Consider the following 10,857-nt stretch of genomic DNA (forward strand, 5'->3'; position numbering starts at 1 on the left):
TATTAATTTTATCATTGTTTTCGTGAAACTCAAATTGAGCGTACAAGTTCGCATGCATTTTAAACGCTTTTATGTTTGGGGAGTTGATTTTTATTGGTTCGCACAAGTGTTTTTTTTTTTTCATTAACTTGCATAACGATACGTTGGTAGGTATGCTCTTAATTCTTTATGCCATTCATTTATTTTTTAATGGTTAAAAGAATTTAGTATTAAAATTAGTTAATTCATTTTAACTTCTACTTAGTCTGATGAAGGTAGGGAGGGAATATGATCTTCGAATTTTGTAAGAACAATGTTCTATGGCATCATGAACTAAATTAGTCAATACAACTATGGGTCAAAAAACTGTGTGGAGTATCCATCGGGCTTAAACTTACCCAGGTGTTCCTCATATTATGCACTTTTAAGCCACAGTTTTCCTTTTATGTTCCTTGAGCACATAAACGAGTACTCAATTCAATAAACTGTTTACAAACTCTCTCAAAAAAGCCCCTAGCCCTCCATCAGGACTATATTTTGTAAATACAGTCAAAAACTGTAACTAAGGTACAGTCGACAGCACACTAGGCAACATAATTTTGTTGCAAAATATCACCTGTTTATAACTAAATAAGATGCCATATCGTTTGTTTTGTCATCTGTACAATCGACTCTACAAATATTCATCGCAACAATACCGACTTGTCACACGTCACTTGACGTGACGTGACGTATTGTCACATGACGGTTATTGTGACAGCCCGTCACTTTGCCGAGGGGCGGTGAGTGGCCCTAGACTGAATCGAATGGTCACTCGATATTTCGGATGGTGACATTGTTGATTGATAGATACGTCACTATTACAATAATGCATTAGTGTTACGGTGAATTGCGTACAAAATTATTAGGGTTCATTAAAATTATGGGCTAGAGCTATTTGAAGATGAATGATGATTATTATCCGACTGCACCAGAAAGAGGGTTATGTTATAAGTCATTATAGACACAAAAATTACATAATTAAAGAGTTTACAAACTATAGATTTTGGCTGCACATATTTGGAGTGGTTTAACGAGATACCTACCTATGTATTTTCATTTATACAAAGTTTCATTTAATTGTATGTGTATATTAATTAAAATAGACAGAAGTTTAATTCCAGCCAATTAATTCTACCAAAAAACATTAATTTGGATTATTTAGAAGACCATTTCCCTTTTAAACTAACCCAATAATGTCAGCATTAGCAAGAGCTAATGAATCCGAATTGGAAACGGAAACTATAATTCGCCGAATATTATAATGTTATTAAGATAAAGTTTAATTTGGAAATTCGCAGTCCAAATTGTTAGTGATAAAAATATCCTTTCACTCCAATAACTTGGAGAGATGTGGTCTTTGGTATAGCGGGTCAAATCAAATAATAGGTTTACTTACACAAAACAAATTAACATAGGTATGAATCAAAAATTTTATTTTATATAAGAAATTCTATGTAAGTAAATATTTAGTTTAAGATTTAATATCATAAGTTATTTGTCTATATTATTTTGGTATCTTAATCTGTTTTCTAAATAAAAAACTACCTCAATTAAACTAGTTTGAATATAAAAGTATTTACCGAAGGCCATGGACTTTTTTTGCCTAGGTATAATATTTATTATACCAAAATAATTTAACATAAATAAGATAAATGAAGATTAATAAACATACAATTACTTCAGTAAAGAATTTTAACTATAAAATAATTTATTCCTTTGAATTATTTTCCCGCTACACACATAAACACACCCTAGATATTAATATGAACGCCACTTAAAATGTAATCAATGTTTAAAATGCATAATTATCAGAATTATATCGGTGTTAATTTGAGTATGCAATTTTCTGCTATCAAAAACTATAATTTTATTGATCCATAAAAATCTTAATTTATTTGAAATACAACATTTTACTGCACAGCAATTATACAATTTATACGGCATGTTTTATTCTCGATTCATATTTGGCAAGAAAATAAAACGTCTATTTGCTGACACTTTAGTTTACTAGTTTTCTATGCTATAAAAGATTACATACAAAAACTGTGACATTCTGACTATGTTACATACATATAAGATGACTTTCTTTTTTAAAATCGGTTAAAATGTTGCTATCAGTTACAGCTGTTTATTCACGATGTTGCGTTCCAAATTGTATCAATAATTTCGACGTTCACTCACAAGTCTTCGGTAGTATAGTGGTCAGTATCCCCGCCTGTCACGCGGGAGACCGGGGTTCGATTCCCCGCCGGAGAGATCTTTTTTTATTTTTAAATTGTTCTTTTTTGTGTTTGCTAGAAAGTTATTTTATTTTTATTAAATACAAGTATGATAATGAGGAAAAAATATACCAAATAGCTCGTAGCGTAGCTCTTAGTAGTGTAGTTTCTACAGCTAAGTTGCGTCAGTGAATAATAAAACCTACACATTGAAAGAAATTTTATTGGATATTAAAAACAGCGTCCATGTTAGTATTTTTTATTATCCCGCATAAGTGTTATGGTGCCCGATAATCGTTCGATAGATTAGGGTGCACTTTTTTCTGAAAAAATAAAAAATGGTGGCGCACCTATTCATTATAGGATGACGTATAGGTAATAGCTTCTTAATGTTTTTAAAATTAGCTGCTAATGATTGGAACGGGTTTTTTGAAAATTACGGTTACATAAATACAAATAAAAAACAATCGTAAAAAAAATCACCATGTCCGCCAACAAGATATTATTAAGGCATTTATCTTTTGAATGAATGAAACACTTTTGAGGCATAATTTTTGTGAATGGCCAAACACAAGTTTATAATTAATTACCGATAACCGGTGTTTTTTGTATGGAGATTAACAGATTTTTGACGTTTCTAAAATTAAAGTAAGATGGTGCAACCTAGCCTTACACTATTTTTGTGTCATTGTCTCTTTTAAGTTAATTGAATTGATTATTTTGATTTCTTCTAAATATACATAGTACTAATGTGCTTAGTGCCTAAAAAGCCTATAAAGCTCACAATTAAAATGATTCAACATTTTTACTTTTGACTAACACTTTAATATTCAGTTTTAGGTACACAAAATAAGATCGGTACATTTAAATGGTGCACTGCAAATGCTGTTATACCGCGAGCTGTCACACAACAGAAATCCATTGCACCCTAAATTAGCCAACGTTATTACCCAACTAAAACAGTAGTTAGGCAGTACCAATAAAACGAATTGCCTCTAATTTCACGCGGTTATAATGTACGGTGCCATTAGCTGTATTGCGGTTTTATATCAACTGTGTAATGGCCGCTTTCCGCCGCGGCTGCGTCCGCGCCGTGACGTCAGAGTTACTTTGTTGGTAATAACCGTGTTGGTTTTGAAGAATGTTCTTTTTTGATAGAAATAAAAGGTTGCAACGAATAAATAAAGATAATCATGCAATAGCAAGGGATCGTTAGTTTTTTGTTAAAAATACTAAATGTTCATCTGAAAATAAATTAAACTTATTCTTACTTACTACTACTTTACTACTCTTATTATATACACCACAAGAATTAGTGTTTAGAGTAGTAGTAGTGCAGTATCTTTACATACCTACTTTTATATCGCAAGCTCATGAACGCCAAAACAAATTCATAAACTTTTGACCTTTGCAACTGAAAAAAAACAGCCTTTAATTATACATTCTATGGTGACAAATTAGAATGGCAACAATTTAAATTGTATAATCCGTCAAATTGCCCAAACCGTGGTGGTATCACGTCACATGAGAAATAATTTATTGGCCAGCTGTACCAACTTAATTAACATAAGTACACTTAATTCCGTAATTTATTGCTTGTTTATTATGACAGATGTAAAAACTAATTTCCTCAAATATGGCTCTTTGACGCACAACCGGTATATTTGCGCTGTTATCATAGTTATTTACTTATTTATACCAATATAGACGACGTATCACAGTAAATTTTTCTTTAAACTTAACTAGCTTTTACCCGCGTCTTAGCCCGCTTGAATTTCGGTCTGTCACAGTAGGATAAGTAGTCTCCCTTACAAAAACTGGGATAAAAACTATCCTATGTCTATCCTTGAATTTCAACTATCTCTTAAATCGTACCTTAACTGCGAACTCCTCCTATGTTCTTCTGATTAATTTTGTTGCGAGTCCAATGACAGTTTAATTTTCCCCCTGGACAAACTTAACCTTCACTGGTTGGGATTTTTTGGCGGTCAAGCTGTAGATCCTGGCTACACAGGAGTTGCAGCGGTGGGAAAGACAGGTGGGAATAGTCCCGTATTTCTTAAATCGGTTCAGAGGTTTAAGCGAGAAAAGGAAACAAATACATACGCCCGTATTCACAAACATTACTATGAGGTCTCACAGTGCGTGTGGACGCACAGGGTGACACACGAACCAATCACAGAGATCTATTCAACGCTGTGCGTTCGATTAGCTGTTTTACTTAAGCAATTATCGTTTGTGAATACGAGCGTTAGTTACTTTCGCATATAATAATGGATAATAAGTATTATGTATGTCGTCATTGTACACCAAGACAACTGTAGACAAAGTGAAGGGTGGTGCAAGCGCGATTTATGAATGTGCGAGTGCGGACATTAATCATCCGTGTTGGGTCACAGTACAAGCCACAAGCGAAGTGTGCTCATTTTAAAGAGTTTTGGACTCCATTGGACCTAATTAAGAAATATCTTTACTTAGGTCCTGAAACTTTTTCAGTTTTCAATAGTAAATCGATCGAAAAATACTTCAATAACGAAGCCTGTAGAAACTAATGCCCGTTTTCACCATCGATCCCTTAAGCATATCCTAACTAAGAATCACTTTAGTTAAAAAAAATTCATAGACGAATTTCATAGGGATCACTTAAAAAGTAGGGATGGATTGGTGAAAATGGGCAAAGACATTCAATATCAACGTGCAGTAAGTACTATAGCTACTTTCAGCCAAAGGACCTGTTTCACTGCTGGACAAAGGCCTTCCCCCAAGGATTTTCACAACCACCAGTCCTGCCCGCATCCAGGTGCTTCTCGCTACCTATAAATACATAAACCATTTCTGGTAATACTAATGCCCGTATTCACAAACATTACTATGAGGTCTCACAGTGCGCGTGGACGCACAGGGTCACACACGAACCTATCACAGAGCTCTATTCAACGCTGTGAGTTCCATTTGCTGCTTCACTTAAGCAAGCATCGTTTGTGAATACGGGTGTAAGGCTCTACAGCTCTCTAACCATGAATAAGGAGTCCATTATTATGTTTACTAACGATATTAAATTACCCGATAAAACCCAATGATAATTTCTGCCCACACCTTGAATTATCATAAAAATGTTATGGTTATATTGGCTCCGATCACTTAATTTGATTAAGTTATTGCTTAACATAATCGTCAACAAGCTAACAGTTTTCTAATTGCTATCAAAACTCATTAATTCATCAATTGACATACATACAAGTTTAATTTCCCGCTCGAACAAGCCATCCAACTTTATGGGAAACTAGCTTTTGCCCACGGCTTCGCTCGCGTGGATTTCTATCTGCCACAGAAATACTTTATCGTGTTCGCGTTTCCTTATCAACAAATAAAATCCTATGTTTTTCCCCATGACTTAAACTCTCTCTATACCTAATTTTATACATTATAAATCTTTCCAGTGGTTTAGGCGTGAAAAGGTACAATACAAACAGACAAAGTTATACTATTAGTATGTACGTTACGTCGACCAACGTTTCAATTCGTGGCCATAATTTAATAATCTGCGTCGCCCACAGATTGTGTCAATAATTATTCTTTTGCTGACGCCATTAACATTTGTCACTGGAGTTTCGAAACCGCGCGAATGGTTAACATTAATGTTTGTAACATAAAGAGAAGAGCCAGCTCATTGGGCACTCAATCTTTTTTTAAGTATAGTCAGCATCAAATTGTTCGTGATACCCAAAGTGGCCAAAAAGTTGGCAACACAACCTTCCAATTCCAATTCATTGTAACAAAGACATGTTGCTATTTTGGGTGTCACGAACTATTTGACGAGGATTGTACTTAAATAAAATTGGTAACAAGAATATTCACCAGGTCCCTGGTGTGTTCCATCTTTCTTCATCATCATTCGTAATTCACTTTAATTGATTTCAAAGTATTTTTGCATTGCCAAGAGTAAGTGTTATGCTAATCCTCTTTAGACGAATCTTCTTTCCCATTATTTAGAAATAGAAATACCTAACCATCTATTTTTTTGCTCGAGAAAAATATACTTCCTTACCAACCTTACCTTTTACCTTTTGAAACTGAGGTCACATTGCAGATTACAGCTCACATTTGAAATTAAATTGCTGTTCTCTTTTGTACACGCCAGTATCGTAACTTATTAAATGTCACTGCACAATGAAGTGATTGGCGCAGTAATGCCAAATGACAGGTAAATAATGACGTTGATTTAAATGCCCGTCTGACAAATGCGCTAAACGCACGCATTAGCGCTGTGGGAATATTTGAAGTATGATTTACGACAAATTAATCATACCAACACGTCCTTGTAAAGTGAAAATGAAAATTTAAGCTAACAAAATAAAATAATAAGGTAGAATAATTATTGTGCATTACGATGACTTTTAACTTATGAAACATAAATAAGTGCTAATTGTGAATTATGCAACAGATGATTTATTACCGTTGTTTCTTGTATCTTACTTTCTTACTTTCAATATCCACACTGGGCGTACTGGAAGACGTAGTGTGGGCAGGTCCCCCATTAGGTGGACCGACGATTTGGTGAAGGTCGAGGGAGGTTCCAGGAGGTGCAGGCGGCGCAGGACCGGTCGTTTTGGAAATCCTTGGAAGAGGCCTTTATCCAGCAGTGGAAGTCATTTGGCTCAAACGACGAATCCACTTACCATACCAATTCAAAATTAATCTCGCCATAGTCAACCTGTTGTCGCAGCATGCAAATAAAATAATTATTACACCGAAAGTTTCTCTCACATTAAAACCAATGGCCCATGATAAATTGCGTTAATCATTAAGGTCAGGCGACAACTGGTCACAATTATCATTAACCGGCCAATTCATCATTATGTCACTCGACAATCGGTATTTATTAGTTACGACACGAAGAAAATTGGCAGAAACTTTAATTGGTTACAAAACATATAGGCAATAAATGTCTCTGTGATTAATAAGTCAACATTTCAATCGGGACGTAAAATAATAATTTCAATCCATTCTAATTATAAAATAGGTAAATCGCTTGTAATTATGTTTGTGCGAAGTGAAAAATATTTTTTTTAACAGATTTTATTGCGATATTTCATCCAAATGAGGAACTATCTACTCTATTACTTTTATACTTTCGCATTCCATTATTTTTGCAATAAAATACGGGCATTAATGCAATTCTATATAACAGGTAACAAATTAATTGGTCATACTTGGACTGGGTGATTTGGGGCATTTAAAGTCATCCAAAACTACCAAAATACGTAAATTGTCAATCACATTGAGTAAGCTGAAATAATCTTTATGAACCAATTAGCAATATATTTGTTGGATACATTCATAGTCAAGAAAAGATACTTAGAGTATTATTATTTGTGTCTTTTTTCCAGAACCCATACATTCTGAGGGTCCTTTCACGCGTTTTCAGTGCTATGAACTCAATGGTGATTTGTGGAAGTAAGTACAATCCCCCATTTTTGAGGCGAATCAATGAGGATAAGTGGAATAACCCCTTACACGTAACCCGTCTCCCCTGATAAAAATGCAGAAATCCTATAAAAATATCGCTGCAGGAAAAAGTCTGCGGAAAATTCAATCTTTATAAAAGCTGCAGCAGACATTATTTTAATAGGTGATAAATTAAAAATCCCATGCCTATCAAAGACCGAGTTTATTTGCATAAAGCAATAAAATATTCTTTATACATCCGCAAAGGTTAATAACTGCGTTGTATAAACATGACTGTAAAGTTTATTATGCATGTGAAATCTGTAATAGGAAGCCATTTGTGAATTTAAATAAATTGTTCCGACAGCCATAATTAATAACAACCTAGACTAACTAAGCTGGCTATGGGTATAAGGTCAAAATAAATATAAGAATTATTATAATAAATACCAAATTATTCCTTGAACTTTACGTTGCGTCATTTAGTTAAACGATTGCTGCCCTACAATTTATGTATCTAAACATACAAGTAAAAACCTTTTTTTTTAAACTAATAAAAAATGTAGAGTCACTTCTGTTTTTTACCCTTTTAGCTATCACAGAATAGGCACTAGCTCTATTTTGGATGTTAGGCCAGGCCTGGCTCACTCCGCGCGGTACATCCGATAATTACCTACAGCGAAGCGCCCCGCCGGCGGGTATTATATCAGTCGAGTGTCACGCGCGCGCCCGTCAGGACGCTGGCGTGCGTTGTAGTACCTAATTCTATGATCGAAGTATTATTTAAAAATGGACATAAAGAGAAAGAAATATTGTGCGGCGTTCGGGTGTTTAAATTCGAAAAGAAGTCTACCGGATTTATCTTTTTTTTCGCTTCCCAAAGATGCTGAAAGGTATGTTGGCCATGTAGGTAATCAATAATTCTTAGGATAGTATAGGCACCTAACCTACCATGACTACTGCTCAGAATGCGTTCGTTCGTTTCAGCCAAATGACGTCCACTGCTGGACAAAGGCCTCTCTCAAGGTTTTCCATAATGAATGCGTACTTACATACATACGTGTCATGAGGTACGTACCTCATGACAAATAAGTAGATTAATTATTTTATTCACTAGACAGCAACCCTAACAGCGTAAGAAGAGTTCAGAGGCACGCGATAGAAAGAGACAAAACTTGTAGGTGAATAAAATTGTAGGTACGTAGTGCTGTGCGAGCTGAATTCCACTGTATCGCGTCGCAGCAAGACTCTCATTTATTTAAATCGTCTTGCGGAGTAATCCTTCTGTACCTGTACTATTACTTATTCTGTGGTTAGGCATAGGATACTGTTTAGATGTAGCCTTTTCATTGAGAGCTAAGCTGTAAAAATTGGCTCTACGCTAGTTGTTGGCTATAAAAAAGATGTTGAAACAGGTTATGACCTGAGACCATCTTTTTGTTTGACAGTCTATATTTGGACCTAACCGCAACGGATCTAAGATACTAAGGTACTTGATACAAATAAGGCCTACGTTCTAATAAGGCCTATACATCAGAAAACACAGATAAACAAATCCAACCGGGATAATACTTCAAGGACACGTACTCATATGCCCTACAACCCGGTAGAGTGCAAGAGCGTCCCGATCCACGATCCCAGCACCAATTGGCACGCGTTCTTCTAAGGTGGTGGGTGATTTCGTGCTCTCTTATAAAAATCTGGCGATTTCATCTTAAATTTTCGGTAAAATAACGCTGTTTTAGATTAAGCTTTTCTTAGTAATCGTTTCTAAATATTTCTTACTAGCTAATAATTACCTTAATTTGTACTACTGGCTATAGATGCATTATTTGTAAATTTTTAAAGACAACAAGAGCGAAATATCTAATAAGGCCTAGGCCTTATTTCAGCATGGTAGGCCATATTGGATACTTATGTCAACACCTGATTACGGACAAATTCATTAAACTAAATGAGTCAAAGTGTAACGAAATATTTATTTAATAAGAATGTTACTAACAGCACAGAAAATAAAAAGAAAACAGAGTAAAAAAAAAAAACTAAACCTGTAAAAAAAAGAAACAAAATACAAAACCAATAAAAAATAAGAAAAAAAAGCCGTATGTATAATTCTAAAGGATTAAAGCTGATATTATCATGCTTGTCTCGAAGACAATGTAGCAGATGTGCAACCATAAAGGACTGCTTTTGGTGGTATCATAAAGATTGTGTAGGAGTTCGTAAAGATGATTCAGAAGCCTTTTTATGCCCTGGTTCTAACAAAAATTGAGATCTCATTTTGTTTACAAAAAATCAAGACTAAATGATGTTCCTAAACTGATTTATTTAAAAGGTTTTATGTGTAGGCCTTATTCGAACACGGTGTTTTAATAAGCCCTATACAAAAAAATAATATTGTTTGTTTTTGATATTTTTTTTGATAATTTAAGTAAGGAATCATTAATTTGTTACTATGAATATTTAATTTTATCTATAATTTATGTATTATTCTTAATAAGTGGAATTTAAGTTTATCTAGAGATATACAGTATATTTCTGTTTACTTGGTATGTAAAATTTTAATAACGCAAACAAATCGACGTGTTTAATGTTATAAGACCGCATTTTGTTTAATACAACCTCAATTTTAAGGTCTACAGGCATTTGAATCATATAGGCCTTATTCCGTGTAGGTGATTTAATAAAGCCAAAATCAGTGGTTTCGTAATTTGCTTATTTTGAATAGATTTAGTTAAAAATTGTCTTATTTTTTGTAATATTGCTAAAATTAAAGGATGGAAGAAGTTAATTAACCTTGTTTTTGTTGACTGGCGTTAATATTTATTGAAATATAAGCATTTAAAGTTAGGTAGGCCTTATTTGTATCAAGTACCTTATTACTACGATGACAGAAATACTTATTAAGAATGAAGATCACTGCACATCGTGTAGTGTGGTGGAGAAAGGTGTATATTATGCATTATGTACGATAACGAATCTAAATCTAAGTAGGTATAACTCAAAGGTGACTGACTGACTGACATAGTGATCTATCAACGCACAGCCCAAACCACTGGACGGATCGGGCTGAAATTTGGCATGCAGGTAGATGTTATGACGTAGGCATCCGCCAAAAAAGGATTTTACGAAACTCCACCCCTATGGGGGTAAAACGGGATCCACGCGC

At 34.4% G+C, this 10,857-nt stretch overlaps 1 non-coding gene across 1 annotated transcript; it reads left to right on the plus strand.

The window, feature by feature from the left end:
- Positions 1-2,205: 2,205 nt before the first annotated feature.
- On the plus strand, positions 2,206-2,277 carry Trnad-guc (transfer RNA aspartic acid (anticodon GUC)). Its single transcript has one exon. It is a non-coding gene; the product is annotated as a tRNA-Asp (tRNA).
- Positions 2,278-10,857: the final 8,580 nt, after the last annotated feature.

Source organism: Ostrinia nubilalis, chromosome 8 (genome assembly GCF_963855985.1).
Source record: "Ostrinia nubilalis chromosome 8, ilOstNubi1.1, whole genome shotgun sequence".
NCBI lineage: Eukaryota > Metazoa > Arthropoda > Insecta > Lepidoptera > Crambidae > Ostrinia > Ostrinia nubilalis.